The sequence below is a fragment of the Triticum urartu genome, chromosome 6A (genome assembly GCF_056163025.1).
Source record: "Triticum urartu cultivar PI428250 chromosome 6A, HENAU_Tu73, whole genome shotgun sequence".
Taxonomy (NCBI): domain Eukaryota; kingdom Viridiplantae; phylum Streptophyta; class Magnoliopsida; order Poales; family Poaceae; genus Triticum; species Triticum urartu.
In genome coordinates, this window is record NC_141878.1 from 118,906,553 (window position 1) to 118,923,397 (window position 16,845).

A 16,845-nucleotide genomic window follows, 5' to 3' on the forward strand; every position below is an offset into this window, starting at 1 on the left:
CACAGAAGAGTTCAAATAAAGGATAGTGCCTGACCCTGCAAAATAAGTTCCACATACCACCGTAGAGAGAATAATATTTCCACAAATCTAATCTGTTGACACGTTTAGGCAACATGACATCACGCCATGGCTTCGGCGATTATTCGAATCGTTTTTCTTTAACTAGCCCCGCACATAACGCGAGGCAGTTTCTTGACACGTCTTGTCAAAGCAGAGATCGTGTTCCCCTTATTACGGGATTCTCATCAATACGGGCGTGGGTAACCCAACCGTGCCTAGGACTCCTAGATTTTAGGCAAGTCCCAAACGGCTACGGGGAGGATGCTTGATATTCACCCTCTTTATAAAGGGACAAGGCTTTTACTTTTTTCCTCCTGTGCTCAATCGAATCCTTCCCCCGCCTCGAGTTCTAACACCCAAAGCCTAGGTCAGGTGCTTCGGATCTTCAATCATGTCCTTATCCAGCTTCCAGGGCCGGTGGATGCCCTCCTCCGTCACGGAAGAGGATATCAAGAAGTTGAGGGAGGCAAGATACCTGACCGCCGAAGTCTCACATCGGCTGCCCGCCCGAGGGCAGGTCGTCCCTACTCCTGAACCCAACGAAGACGTCGTGTTCATCTCCCACTTCCTCCGAGGACTAGGCCTCACTCTGGATCCCTTCGTAAGGGGTTTGATGTTCTATTACGGGCTTGATTTCCACGATCTAGCCCCGGATTCCTTTCTCCACATCTCGGCATTTATTGTCATATGTGAGGCCTTCCTCCGCATTACCCCTCACTTCGGCCTGTGGCTCAAGAACTTTGATGTGAAGCCGAAGACGGTGGAGGGGCAGTATGCAGTGTGCGGAGGCGCATTAATAAGCAAGATTGCAGGAGCTCCATGGCCAAAAGGGTCCTTTCCAGAGGTGTCCGGATTATGGCAACGGGAGTGGTTCTACATCACCACTCCCAGAAGTGCGAAGTGGGTAGCTTCCCCCACTATTTGCTCGGGCCCTCCACCACAACTGATGTCATGGATCAGCAGGGGGCTGAGCTGGGGTCCAACCAAGGATGTTCCCATATTACAGAGCCGCATTCGAGATCTCTTCGAGGGAGATTTTAGTTCCGTTATGGTTGTGCAAGTCATGCTGGTTCGTCGAGTCCAGCCATGCAAATGCCGGCCCCTCCGCTTGTGGGAATTCAACCCAGAAGGACCACGCGCTATTCCGAATTTCCTCGGCCTGATGCAAGAGGAGATGTATAAATCATTCTTCGGACCTCAAATAGAGTGTCCGGATACTACCGAGGACGTGGGCCTGAGCAGCAACCGCACCGCCGACCAAGTAAGTAATCCTCTAGCCGAACACACCGTCTTTCATTTATCATGACGTCATTATGAGAAATCGCTTTTCGACCAGGACTGGCTAACAAAGGCGAAGATGATTCGGTGTTCGGCCCCCCTTCCTGAGGGTTTGGACAATCCGGTACTGGAAAAGATGCTCGAGCTAGCACCTTGCCCGGAGCCCTCGAAGGAAGATAAAGGGGGGAATAATGAGGGCGAAAGCCGGCCCCCAGTGCTACCACTTCCAACCGAGGGAATGAGCGCCTTCGTAAAGGAGGATAACCAAGGGGAAGATTCTGACCTTCTCTCGCTCCGGGGAAGGAAGAGGACTGCCTCTGAGGATCCAGAAGCCAAGGCTTCCAAACAGGAGAAGAAGTCTCCAACAGAGGGTCCTGCCTTGGGGGGTGCTCTTGCCGCACAAAGTCCGCGCGGGAATCAGCCCTCTAATGAGCCGTAAGTGATCAAAAAGTACTTAATAGTAAATATATTCTACCTTACTTCCGAGGAAAATAACCGAAGCGTTTATCTTATAGTTCGGATCTTAGCCCTTCTCAACAGAGCTCGTCTTCAGGGGACCTTCTTCCGGAGATGATGGAGAGCGAAAGGCCTCCTCCGAACTCCCTCGCTCAAGAGGAGGGCGACCTTGAAGTGTCGTCACGGAGGGCCTCTCCGGATCTGGTGAGGCCAGAAGATAATCCTATAGTCACCCAAAGTCCCCAGCATCCAGCTCTTGAAGAGAGCAAACAAAGGAGTCCGACGCCGTCTGGTATGCGGTCGGACGCACTGAGGGATTTGCTAAAGCGAGCGACCATCTCGGAAGAACACCGTATGTTGATGGATACGGTGATGGAAAGAATTTTGTTCGCCGAAAGCGGGTTGCATGACGCCTTTATGAGTCTACTAACGGGCTTTGAGGTACATAAAATGATATACATTTGTGATAGTACCGCACATTTTTAGGTGTGCCCTATGTAGATAGTAGCCCCTGAGACTCTGGTTGTTGCCGAGAGCGGCGGCAAACAGAGGATCGTAGTCCAATGTAATAACCAGACTGCTTTTATGTGCAGGTGGTGGAAGCTCCAGTGGCTAGCCGTACTGATGAGTTTGCCGAACTAAAGCGGCAACTGGATGCGGCGGATGCCGACATCGAGCTTGTTAACAAGCGGATTGACGAGGCACAGGGTAAGTGATGGTTTCTGGTGAATGTCACATAGTAAGAGTAGCATGATGCCAGTATCTTTAATATGTTGTGACTGCAGATGGAGCTGCCACCGTGGAGACCCTTCGGGCGGAACTTGCCCGAGCTAAAGAACAAGCAAGGAGTAGTAATGCGGCTGCTTTGCAGGCGGCCGAAGAGTTAAGAGCCGAGAGGGCCGCGCATTGTGAGAGCAAAGAGAAGATGGCCAAGATGGCCGTAAAGTTAAAAGACACTGCCGACCGTTGCCAGGTCCTTGAAGAAGAAAACCAAGCGAAGGCAATAGACCTCGAAAAGGCCACGATGGCGACCAAAGACACCCGCTCTGCCATGAGAGTGAAGAAGGAGGAGCTACGTGAAGCCGGTGATATTGTGGCTGGGAAGCCCTTTTTGCTGCGGAGGAAGTTCGGAGATCCGCGGTATGCCCCTCTGGATCGGCTGTGGAGTTCGGCGGACGCATATCTGGATTTGACGGCGAGTGCTGTCGATGCGGCCGAATACTTCTGAGATCAAACATATCGTGAAGTGGACAAGCTATTCTGGTCGCAATTTAACGTTCCAGAGCGTCCGCTTGCACTAACTGATCAGCTTGCCGAATGGGCCGAACTCAATAGATTGTCCGGACTTGCCATGAGGTCCGTCGTAGATCATCTGTGGCCGGAAAAGCCGAAGCCGAACAACTATTTCAGCTTAGTGCAGCAGTTCCTTGGTGCGATGTCACGCATCAATGCGATGAAGAGGTCGGTGTGCATAGAAGGCTCGCGGATGGCCCTTGCCCGTGTCAAAGCATACTGGGCCGAGATGGATGCTACCACTGTTGCAGCGCAGGGTTCGGCCATAGGCCGAGTGGCTGCCGAGCACTATTTTGAAGAAGTTCTTGAGGGTGCTCGTTTGATAGAGGCCCAGTACTCGAAGAATATTATGATTGAGTGACATGTATTCCCATTGTAAAAACAATGTTTTATTGAATTTATCAAGGCTGTATTTATACTTGTGCGTGAAAGTATTGTGATGCCTCCTGTGCGGCCGTTTATGTATACATGTATATAACCTGAAAGAGTGCAGTCGTCGGCTTCAGCCCCCACGCATATAATGCGGGGGTGTTCGCAGAAGACGCGTATTCACACTTAATCCAACGTCTTGGTCCTAATAAGGAGGTGATAGCGCAGCGAACTAGGCAACCGGACTATAATGCTTTAACACTTTCACTTAGCCATAGGAGTTTGACAGTGGGGCTACTATATAGCCCCTGGTGGCTCCGCACTCGCCCGAATTCGGGATGCGTACATGCCTGACCGGGAAACGGCCCTTCGTTAAGGCAGAGGAATTCTAAGATTTCGATAGGTCATCGAGTGGTTGACCAGTCTCGCGCTATATCATGACAGTCAGTTTTTGGCTTTCTCTACTGAGGTGCTCGTCCGGATGAACCAGGGCACAATCGCAGTAGTTCTCCCGGTGCCGCCTTAGCCGATAGAGCAGAACGTAAGGCAGCAAAACACAGGAGCCGGGCAAACCCAACATTTGACCAAAGACATGATTCGGAGCTGATGCATATAAGGCCAAACTCGCGACGCCGAACACTCCCTAAGGTATTCAGTCTTTATGGTGTAAACCGGGCCTAAACAGTGCCCTTTGTAAGAAGCCCCTGGTGTCCAGGTACGTGCATTGTTCTGGCGTGGCCACATGCCAAGATGTCAGCATCCTTCCCAATTGTACTGAGAATCCGAGGGATGTGTATCAACAAGAGACAGTAAAAAAGGTTGACGCATGGTCTTAATCTAAAAAGAATCCTTTGAACGGGTCCCTGCTGCACGTCTGCGCCTATGTCTCCATTGTGCCGTATCCTGGACGGGTGTAGCGTGATGGTCATCTGTAAAAGAGAGGAAATTAGGTGAAATGTTGTCGTGCAAAAAGGTATGTTTAAAGAAACCATGTATAGTTCAAAATGAGTAAAAATTGCCACTTGTCTGCGCGCGTTGAGCCCCTTGTATTTGTAATAGGGGTGTTGTCGTGGCTTTGTCACGACAGATGTCTTAGAGAAAGGACTTAGTCGTGGAGCCATCGCGATGGGTTAGCTTGAAGGGGTTAAAGCGGACACAGGGACGCAAGAGAGTTTATACTAGTTCGGCCCCTTCGATGAAGGTAAAAGCCTACGTCTAGTTGTGATGGGATTGATGGGGTTTCGATGACTAGGGAGCAAACAAGCTTCGCCTATGTCTCGAGTTGTTGTCTGTTGTTCTTGAACCGCCGCCGGGTCGTCCCCTTATATACACGGGTGACTCCTGTCGGCTTACAGAGTCCCAATACCGGCTCATAGATGTATCCGGTTTGGTCTCTACTTATTCCTAACTTACAATACAAGTTAACTACTAATGCCGGTTTACGACTACAGGCCTTGAACCGACCATGGGCCTTGAGCCCTCATCTGTCTTCTTGGGCTTTAACATACTTAACTACTGACGAAGTTAACCCGGCCCAGATAGGCCGGTTTACGCCCAGTAGTAATATCCCCAACATTAGGCCCCAGATTGATTTGAACGGGTTCATGTCAATCCTTTAACAAAAGCTTCATCTTCAACATCTTCTCATAAATTGGTAAACCGCCATGATGTCATCTTCTCTGATTGCTGTAAACCGGAGTGATGTCACCTGTCATAACGAAGCTATCCATTATGCTTCTTTGTTTAATAGATCTGCGGAAATCGAGGCGACAGCTCCGTTTCGTGGCCCCTTGATTGTCGCGCCTGACACATGTTCTTTCGCCTTATAAATAGGACCGAAGGGTCATTTCTTTTCTCCCCTTCGTGCCTTCTTCGTCTTCCTCGCATCGCCAGCCTCGGAGCTCCGGCGCCGCCGTCGACCTCTGCCTCAACCTTGGCCGCTGCATCAACCTGAGCGCACCAGAGCATCGCGGCAACCTTCCGTGTCTTCCTCAGCTCCGGTAAATCTTCTATCCTTTCCCCCGCAGATCTGACCTAGGGTTTCACAGTTCTTCAGTGTTCATCATCTGCCTCTTGCTCATACGATAGATCTTTAGATGGCTCCGCAAATCTTTATTCTGTGCAATGGTAGCTGTTTACCCTTCGCCTTCACTTACACATCTCAAAACCATAGATCTGTATGTACGTCTTGCTCATTGATTCGGTACTGCTCCTTTTGGACCTCTGAATATTTATCTTTTTTCTGAACTTGCTTCAGATCCATCGCTGTAGAGAAATCTTATGAAATCTGTTTCTATAAACTTACTCACCTGCTTCAATGTTTAAACCGGGCGGTTTAACCTTGTAGGAAAAAATTGCCAAACCGGTATATACCATTAGTCCCCTTGTTGAACCGCCAGATGTTGTTGCTTCATAAAACTCCGGTTCAGATAGATCTATCTCCGGTTTAACATTGCACATACCAATGTACCTTGATCAAATGCATTTTTGAATCGGGATCTTCTACCTTGTAGATTCCATCATGGCTAAGCAAGTATATGAATGCAATTGGGTTCCTTCTCACGTCACAGAGGCTCAGCTGGACGATCTAGTCCTGATCGGCGCTTTAGGCACCAAAGATACCATCCATTGGAGGGCTCCTGGCAAAGAATGCCCTCCCACTCCTCAAGAAGGAGAAGTTGTTGTTTTCGTAGATCACATAGCTCGGGGCTTTAAGCCACCCGGTTCTAAATTTTACCGAGATGTTTTGGCCGATTTCCAACTCCATCCACAAGATACTGGCCCCAATTCTATTACAAATATGTGTCACTTCCAAGTGCTCTATGAAGCGTTCTTTCAAGAGGAGCCCACAGTGGAATTGTTCTGAGACCTTTTCCATCTAAACCACCGTACTGAGTTTACTGACGGCTCCAATACGGAGTTGGGTGGCGTGGCGATCCAGAAAAGGAAAGAGGTCACATACCCTCATGCCAAACTGCACAGTCACCCCAAAGAGTGGAATCAGACATGGTTCTACTGCAAAGACACCTCCCCTGCTGGTGAGAATCCCTTGCCCGGCTTTCGTCCGGAGCGGCTCAGCAATACACACCATTTTCCGCAAAGATTGACTGCCCAGGAGAGAAGCAAATATGCTCCTCAACTGTCGAAGCTCAGAGCCTTTATGGCCAACGGTTTAACATGGGTTGATCTCGCTCGCTGTTGGATATCATGGAGCATACTGCCCCTTAGTCAGCGCTCCGGTTTGATGTGCGAGTATACCGGCAGTGTTGATGACCCACTGCGACATTCCAAAATCCAGCTCACCGATGAAGAAATCACAGAAGCTGTGAATAAGATGCTGAATGAACCGGAACATATATGTGCTAAAAACGGCCTGCTTCCCTTCTGTGCCACCAACAAACCGCCAGCTGTAAGACCTTGATTTTTCCTTTTGCTGAATCTGTTATTGATATATCTGGTCATTGTTTAATATCAGTGTCTGTGTAATCAGGGCAATGATCCGTTTTGGAGCAAGAAATTGCCGCAGGAGAAACCAGAAAAACCAGACAAACCGGAAAGAGCAACCCGGCAAAAGCCTAAAGCTGTAAAGAAGACTGCCCACAGGAAAAGAACTACTGCATCTTGTAATCCGGCCCCTGATGATGATGTGGATAATCTGGACCTTGAGGTAGAGCTTGACTCACTTGGCTTATTTTTCATGCGTCTTATTGATGATGATATTTGTCAGGATGATGCCGAAGCCAGCCACACTGATGCTGCAGAGGTAATTATTCTCTCTTCCGATTCATAACCTTTGCCTTCGCTAAAAATCCGTCAGGCAAACCGGAAAGTTAAATTTTCTCATCCTCTTGCTTATTTGGATCCCAAATTTCTTATGAAGACCCAACAGCACGAAGCTCGTCGCACAACCCGGCACAGCGGCCAGGTAGTTACCTCCGCCGGTTTACCGAACAGTCCGGTTTGGAAACGCCGTTCAGAGGTCTCTAATTTGCTTGTTAGTGATTGTCTTAAAGCGGGCTGCTTTCGTCAACCTCTTAATCCATCTGACTCTGATTACCAGGTTACTTCCCACTCATCTTCTGGCGAGTCATCGGCTACTCAGCTACCACCGCTCAAAACGGTGCTTGGGTAAGCTATACTTATTATGATACTTGCAGCACATCGCCTTAGAACATATGCTGTATTTGATTTTGTTATTCTTTTCAGGGACAAACCTAGGCCAAGCAAGAAGGCCCGCCTGGACAAAGCGGCCGAAGAAGATGCCGTTCTTGAGCCAGGCAAGACACTCGATCTTGAAGCGGCTATTCCTGAGGATATACCCAACGATCCACCGCAGCAAGACGACGATCTTATTGCTGAAGAAAGACCTACTGATGTCTCAGGTCCTGTCAATCAGCCCACAGGCTCCATCCGGATTGAGAGATCCACCGGTCCAGCAAAACCTACTGACAAGCCAACAGCCCCAGTGCAAACCGGCGATACTCAGGAGGACGAGGTTGTCATTACTGGCACTGGCCATACCGAGCCAAGCAATCCTGTTGCTTTGTCCAAACATTCTGCCAAGGAAGAATTTGCTGCCTTTGGTAAAGGCAAGTGGAATGCTGATCTGGCAACTTATGCTGCTCTGAACGCCCAAGATATCCATTCCGGCTACCTGACCCGGCTATATACCAGCCGTGACTATGAAGCCAGTCTGGTTAATATGATGAAGGATAAATACGAGGTAACTTCCATATGCTCTTTCCTGCTTGTACGCTTCAATACTTGCTGACTCTCCTAACCCCCAAGGGCCGGTTTGTAATCTTCTTTCAAACCGGGACTTACTAACATAAATCTTAATACTTTGAAATTCGCCAATGTAGCCCCCAAGGGCCGGTTCAACTTAGCATAGTTAAACCGGTACTTTAAGTAATTGAGATTGCCGCATCAGAATATATATATGAGCAAATAGCCATTAGCCCCCAAGTGCCAAGTTGAATACTTGTATTGATCTTGGGACTTTGTAAGCAATTGAAAGATGAAGATCGAATATGCATTAGCCCCCAAGTGCTAAGTGCATAACTTGTTATGTGGTTGGTACTTCAATCCTTGTACCATTTTGTTGAAGCATATAACTGTCTGCATGCAGGCGGAGCTGAAAACGAAAGAAAGCCAAGTCGCCGATCTCCAAGAAAACCTGAAAACCCAACAAGCTGAAACCTCCAAAGCAAAAGAGGAATTAGCCAACGCTTTAAGCGCCATGGAACAGCTTAAGGAGAGCTTCAAGAAGAAGCGGGCGGATTGGGCCACTGAAAAATCCGCTTTAATCAAACGAGCAGAGGATGCCGAGGCTGCACTAAAACCAGTGGCGGATGAACTGACCAGCATAAAGCGGCACGTGCATGCCATGACTACTGCTATCTTTGGTAAGTCAGTTTGACTTCTGAATTGGCTCTGCCTTCTTACAGAGTTGCCGGTTTATTAACCCTTTATGGTATTTCAGGGACACGCATTGGTCACTTGGGGTCAGATGTGCGAAAGAAACTGAAAGCCGCCTATACATTGGTTGAACAATTGTATACTGGAGCCTAGCGGATCATCTGTACCGCATCCCATAACAAACCGGCGCCCACTTTAATTCAAGACACTCTGATGAAACTGTCGGTGCTTCCTGCCCGGGTTGAAGAGCTGAAGAAATCTGCTGCTCGAACCGGTGCGATCAATGCCTTAATCCGGGCAAAAGCCTGGTGCCGGATTTTGATCCTATTGAAGCGGCTCAGGGCTATCCCAGCTTGAAGGAAGACGGGTCAGAATTTGGTGAAGCGGATCTGCGAGCAATAAACCGGGAGGTACGTCCGCTAGCTTGTCAATTGGCTGAAGAAGCATACTTGTCTCATTATCAAGCCCAATATGACAATCAGAACAAGCGAATAGCTGCACCAATCCATGAATCGGAAAATCTAATCCCTCCAATCTGTAAGCATACTTACGCTCCCGATATTGACCCGTCATTGCTGATCCATGATGAAGCTATTTTTCAAGCATTAATGGGAATCGACTGGACAACTGTTGATTTCCAGCCACTGGGTAGAGAAACGGAGGCTGAAGCGGCGCAGGATGACCCACAACCATCAGGCCAGGCTGGTGACTAAGCTTGAACCGGAAGCTGGTTTTAAAACTGCCTCTCCTTTGCAAAAAACAATGATATTATTATGGGCACCGTGTTGCCTTGTAATAGGCTAGCTGATACTTTTGATGTTGATATGCCTTCGTGCATAATTTGTTCTTCCTGTGGTGATGAATTTTCCAAAGCACTTTCTGCAATAAGAAACTCTTCAAGTGCCACCGCGGTTGTATAGTCAGGCGGAATATGATGTCTGCATATATGAAGTCAAAACATCCAATTTTTTTAAGTATATAACCAATCTTTTGAGATACATAATACCTGCCATCATTGAGCATGAAGTTGGCTTGGCCAATCTTGAAGCGGAGTTTTGCAAACCCACACTGTTGGAGGAGATAACAGCTCCTGTATATATATGACGCTGGTTTACCATGTAAACCGTGCCGGGTTATAATAAACATCGTGTTACTCCATAAGAGGATGTTAACAACAAGGATCAAACCGGGCAAATAGTCTCCGGATTGACGTGAACTGTGTTCCGTCAATTGATTGGTTGAAAACTTTGTCGGTTTAAAAAGAACGCAATAAAAAAGAAAAAAGTATCTTGCAAAGAAAAGTGCGAAGAAAAAGCAATGAGAAAACCGTTTGCAAAAAAGGTTTATTTGAGCTGATCAAATGGCGTTACCATGGCTGAACACGACCAAGCTCCCGTTAGGTGTAACTATGGTTCTAGTTAGCCAGGTCCCCAAATGAAACCGTGGCATTTATGCCGACCAAGTGGCATGGCGATGGTTCGGGTTCGACCAAGCCCCCAAGTGATTCTGTGGCCTTAGGCCGATCAAGAGGCATGAGTGGTTCAGACGTGACCAAGTCCCCAAGTGATCTGGTGGCTCTTGCCTATCAAGAGGTATGGTATTGGTTCGGACACGACCAAACCTCCAAGTGATATAACACGATGCTTTTAAAAAGAGAACTCAAGGGGTAAACCGGAGGCCGCTTTAGAACAATTCCGTGTAACCACACATGATGTAAAAGAACAGATACCCCGCTTTAGCTGAGGTTCCGGTTTATTATATTTAATCATAATATATACATCGTTGTAATATGTACATAAGTAGAACCAATGGATCAGGTATAATAAGGCCGAAGATGAGCTATGTTCCACGGCCTGTTGGTTTCCTCCTCTGATGTACATGAGTCCTTATGCTCTCGAATATCGATCAGATAGTATGACCCGTTGTGCAGATTCTTGCTGACCATGAAAGGCCCCTCCCAAGGTGGGGATAACTTATGCATATCAGTCTGATCTTGGATGAGCCGAAGCACCAAATCTCCTTCCTGGAAGGTTCTGGTTCTAACTCAGCGACTGTGATAACGACGAAGATCCTGTTGGTAAATCGCCGATCGGGCGGCTGCTATGTCACGCTCTTCATCCAACCGGTCCAAAGCATCTTGCCGTGCTGTTTCGTTGTCCGCTTCAATATAAGCCGTCACACGAGGTGAATCATGACGGATATCACTGGGGAGAACCGCCTCCGCTCCATAAACCATGAAGAACGGTGTGTATCCTGTTGACCTGTTGGGTGTTGTATTGATGCCTCTCAAGATCTCTTGATTAGCTCTTTCTGCTTGACCATTGGACTGTGGGTGTGCCATTGATGAAACGTCGAGCCGGATGTGCTCTCGTTCGCAGAACTCCTTCATGGCACCTTTGGACAAATTGGTACCATTATCTGTGATGATACTGTGTGGAAAGCCAAACCAGAAAATCACTTTTTTAATGAACTGAACCGCCGTGGCCGCATCACACTTGCTAACAGGTTCTGCCTCCACCCACTTTGTAAACTTGTCAACCGCCACCAGGAGGTGGGTCTTCTTATCTTTGGACCTTTTGAAAGACCCAACCATATCCAGCCCCCAAGTCGCAAACGGCCAAGTAATTGGAATCATTCTCAATTCTTGAGCTGGTACATGAGCACGTCTTGAGAACTTTTGGCAACCATCACATCGTCTGACCAGATCCTCTGCATCAGCATGAGCAGTTAACCAATAGAAACCATGGCGAAACGCTTTAGTCACCAGAGATTTTGAACCGGCGTGGTGATCACAATCTCCTACGTGGATCTCACGCAAAATTTCACAGCCTTCTTCAGGAGACACACAACATTGAAATGCTCCTGACACACTGCAATGATGCAACTCGCCGTTGATAATAGTCATGGACTTGGATTGCCGGATTATCTGTCTGGCCAGAGTCTCATCCTCTGGTAACTCGCCCCGATTCTTGTACACCAGGTAGGGAAGTTTCCAATCCGGAATAACATGAAGAGCTGCCACCAATTGAGATTCCGGATCAGGAATAGCCAAATCCGCTTCACTAGGGATCTTGACCGACGGGTTGTGCAGCACATCCAAAAAAACATTGGGCGGAACCGGTTTGCGCTGAGAGTCCAGCCGGCTTAAAGCATCTGCCGCTTCATTTTTCCGCCGGTCCACGTGGTCCACCTGATAGCCTTTGAAATGACCTGCAACAATATCCACCTCACGATGATATGCTGCCATGAGTGGATCCTTGGAGTCCCAAGTGCCAGACACTTGCTGAGCCACGAGGTCTGAGTCACCGAAGCACTTAACTCGACCTAGATTCATCTCCTTAGCCATCCGGAGACCATGGAGCAAGGATTCATACTCAGCTGGATTGTTAGTACAAGGGAACATTAAGCGGAGAACATAACAAAACTTATCACCTCGTGGGGAAGTTAATATGACTCCAGCCCCCGAACCTTCCAATTGCCTGGATCCGTCAAAATGGATGGTCCAATATGTGTGATCCGGCTTTTCTTCAGGTGCTTGCATTTCCGTCCAATCATTGATAAAATCAACCAGTGCTTGAGACTTAATCGCCGTCCGAGGCACATACTTCAAATCGTGCGGCCCAAGCTCTATAGCCCACTTGGCAATCCGGCCAGTTGCTTCTCGGTTCTGGATGATATCCCCCAAAGGAGCAGAACTGACCACCATAATTGGATGCCCTTGGAAGTATTGTTTAAGCTTCCAGCTTGCCATAAAAACTCCATACACCAGCTTCTGCCAATGCGGATACCTTTGCTTGGACTCAATGAGCACCTCGCTGATATAATAGACCGGACGTTGAACCGGATGCTCCTTACCTGCCTCCTTTCGCTCCACCACAATAGCCACGCTGACCGCCCGAGCATTAGCAGCAACATATAGCAGTAACAGCTCCTTGTCAATGGGAGCGGCGAGCACAGGCGGATTGGCCAATTGCCGCTTTAAGTCCTCAAATGCTTCATCAGCAGCAGAACTCCAGACAAACTGATCCGTCTTCTTGAACATCTGATACAAAGGGATTGCCTTCTCACCAAGACGACTGATAAACCGGCTTAACGCGGCAATCCGGCCTACCAGGCGTTGAACATCATTGATACACTTTGGTTTAGCCAGGGAGGTGATGGCTGTGATCTTCTCCGGATTAGCCTCAATTCCCCTATTGGACACCAGGAGGCCTAATAACTTGCCCGCCGGTACATCAAAGACGCATTTGTCCGGATTAAGCATCATCTTGTATGTCCTCAGGTTATCAAAGGTTTCCCTTAAATCACCAATCAGAGTCTCCTTCTCCCTGGATTTAACCACGATATCATCCACGTAGGCGTGTACATTACGGCCAATCTGTTTGTGTAGACAATTTTGCACACAACGTTGATAAGTTGCCTGGGCACTCTTGAGCCCAAAGGGCATAGACACATAGCAGAAGGCTCCAAAGGGAGTTATGAATGCCGTTTTCTCCTGGTCCTTAACTGCCATTTTGATCTGATGATAGCCAGAATATGCATCCAAAAAACTTAAACGCTCACAACCCGCCATAGCATCAATAATTTGATCAATACAGGGGAGGGCAAAAGGATCTGCTGAACAAGCTTTATTAAGATCTGTGTAATCCACACACATGCGCTAGGTGCCGTTTTTCTTAAGGACCAGCACCGGATTGGCAAGCCACTCAGGGTGAAAAACTTCAACAATAAAACCAGCTGCTAAGAGCCTGGCTACCTCTTCTCCAATTGCCTTGCGTCTTTCTTCGTTAAACCGGCGGAGGAACTGTTTCACCGGTTTGTATTTAGGATCCACATTAAGGGTGTGCTCAGCGAGTTGCCTCGGTACACCTGGCATGTCAGAGGGCTTCCATGCAAAAATGTCCCGATTCTCACGGATGAACTCGATGAGCGCGCTTTCCTATTTCGGATCCAAATTAGCACTGATGCTGAACTGCTTGGACGAATCGCCAGGTACAAAGTCAACAAGCTTAGTTTCTGCTGCCGATTTGAACTTCAGGGCCGGATCATGCTCCGTAGTTGGCTTCTTTAATGGAGTCATGTCCGCCGGATCAACATTGTCCTTATAATACTTCAGCTCCTCGGTGGCACAAACCGACTCTGCATAGGCCGCATCACCTTCCTCGCACTCCAAAGCGATTTTGCGGCTTCCGTGAACCGTTATTGTCCCCTTGTGACCCGGCATCTTGAGCTGCAAATACACATAACAGGGCCGTGCCATAAACTTGGCGTAGGCCGGTCGCCCAAATATGGCGTGATACAGACTTTGGATTTTCACCACTTCAAACATCAATGTCTCCGACCTGGAATCATGATCATCCCCAAAGGCCACTTCCAGAGCTATCTTACCAACAGGATATGCTGATCTGCCAGGTACTACACCATGGAACACCGTATTAGACGGTTTAAGATTTTTATCTGTCAGTCCCATACGACGGAAGGTCTCATAGTACAAGATATTAATGCTGCTACCTCCATCCATGAGCAGCTTGGTGAACTTATAACCTCCCACCTGAGGCGCCACCACCAGAGCCAACTGACCCGGATTATCGACCTAGGGAGGGTGATCCTCTCTGCTCCATATGATTGGCTGTTCAGACCAACGTAGATAACGGGGTATGGCCGGTTCAACAGAGTTGACCGCCCGCCTCTGAACCTTCCGGTCTCGCTTGTCCAAGCTAGTGGTGAAGACATGGTACTACCCACTACTCAACTGCTTTGGGTTGCTCTGGTAACCTGACTATTGCTGCTGTTGGTTGTAACCACCCTGGTTGTTCTGACTATTTTGACCATTATGTCCGCCCGGATTACCATTAAATCCTGAACCGGAACTTCCTCCACCGTAACCCGGCCCGGATCCTGAGCCACCGCCAGATTCGTGATCATACCAGAAATTATTAGAATTCTTGAACTCCTGCATAATAAAGCAATCCTTCCAAAGGTGGTTTGCTGGCGCCTCCTTCGTCCCATGTCTTGGACAGGGCTGGCTTAGCAGATAGTTTAGGCAGTCTGGGTTAGGGTTGGGTGCCCCATTACGATTTTTCGGTTTACCCCTGCGTCGCTGGCCATTGTCCTGTGCGTTAGTATTAGCCACAAAGTCCATGTTACCATCCGCTTTACGCTTGCCTCCACCACCATTGCATGCCTAGTGATGCTGCTGACCTTTGGAGTTGATGTTCCTCTTTCCCTTCCCTGTCTTGTCATCACCAGATTCGGGATCCTTGGTACTATCAGAATCAGCATATTTCACCAAAGCGGCCATGAGGGTCCCCATGTCAGTGCAATGACGCTTCATCCATCCCAACTTCAGCTTCAGGGGCCCAAACCGGCAGTTGCCTTCTAGGGTTAATATTGCGGTGTCAGCGTTGATGCGGTCTGATGAGTGCAACACTTGTGAAACCCGGCGCACCCAATGAGTCGTTGACTCTCCTTCCTCCTGGACGCATGCAGCTAAGTCCACTATCGACATAGGCTGTTTACATGTATCCTTGAAATTGCTGATAAATCAGGCTCGTAATTGGGCCCATGAACTGATAGAGTTAGCCGGCAAGCTTTTTAACCAAGTACGGGCCATTCCTTCAGGCATCATGGTGAAGTATTTCGCACACGCCGCGTCATCCACATCAAGCATCTCCATGGCCATCTCATAGCTCTCCACCCATGTCTCCGGAGGCTGATCCGCCGTGTAATTTGGTACCTTGCGCGGGCCCTTGAAATCCTTGGGCAGGCGCACATTGCATAAAGCGGGGATAAGGCAAGGCACCCCCAAAGAACTAGAAGTAACACCAGGTTCGATCGAGATGGTTGGACGAACCGGCGTGAGCTGCCGAGCCTGATGCTGTGTGGTTAACTCGGCCTCCCTGCGCGCTCGGGCCCTGTTCACCACTTCCTGAGCGTTATCAGCACCACCCGTCGGGTTGTTGCCACGGGGTGCTCCACGTCGTTCGTTACTCGACACTGCCGGTTCATCCATATGTCTGCTATAGCTCCGGCTTGGACGGGGGGTCGAGTGGATCCGGTCGCGGCTGTACGAGTATGCTTCCTGTTGGACCAAAGCTGTCCTCAGAAGCTCCTTGACCCGTCGCGTCTGTACTGCCTGCGGCGAATCACCTTCAATTGGAATGGCCTCCAGCCGTGCAACAGCGGCAACGAGATTGTCCATCGGGTTGGAGTAGTGACCCGGAGGTGTTAAAACAGCCTGAGGTATAACGGTGTTTTGACGAGGCGGGTCCATCTGACGAGGCTGAACCGGTGCCCCGGTCCCGGGAGCTTCCGCCCGGTTTCCCTCCAGCGGATTGCCGGTTCCTACTCCTGGAGTGTTGAAAAGGTCTCTGGCCTAAAAACCCGGAGGCAAACGGGATCGGTACTTCCTCCTCATGACTTCCTGCGACGCACTCTGGTCCAACATGAGCCTGTAGGCTTGTGCATCTAAAGCGGCCCACTCCGTGGCCATCCTGGTGTCCTCAGCTGCCAGATCTGCCTTGACCTGGGTGATCTGTTCCTTCACTTTTGCAATCTCGGCGTTGTGAACGTCCTGATCCGCCGGATTAGCCTCCGCCATAAGCACAGCCAAAGCATCAAACAACTCTGATAGAACTTGAGCCGGCGGGCGCACAGGGCCTCCTGCCCCGGCAGCCGTCGCTGCTGCTGAACCGGAGGTTGTTGCCGCAGCGGTCGAAGAATGAAGCGCTGCTTGTGTGCCAGTCATGAATATTCCAACCCGGTTGGGCAGATCAGAGGGGTCCGGAATACTGTCGCCATCGGAACAGCCCCCAATCCGGCCGTCTTATAGCTGATAAAGAGATTCGGTTTCTCCGGTCGATGACTCATCATCGGAACAAACAACGGTATCGCCGCGAGATTCCGATCCGTCCTCATAACTTCCTCCATGGATGACTCCCACGAAGGCACGCTTCATGGCCGGTTTAACCC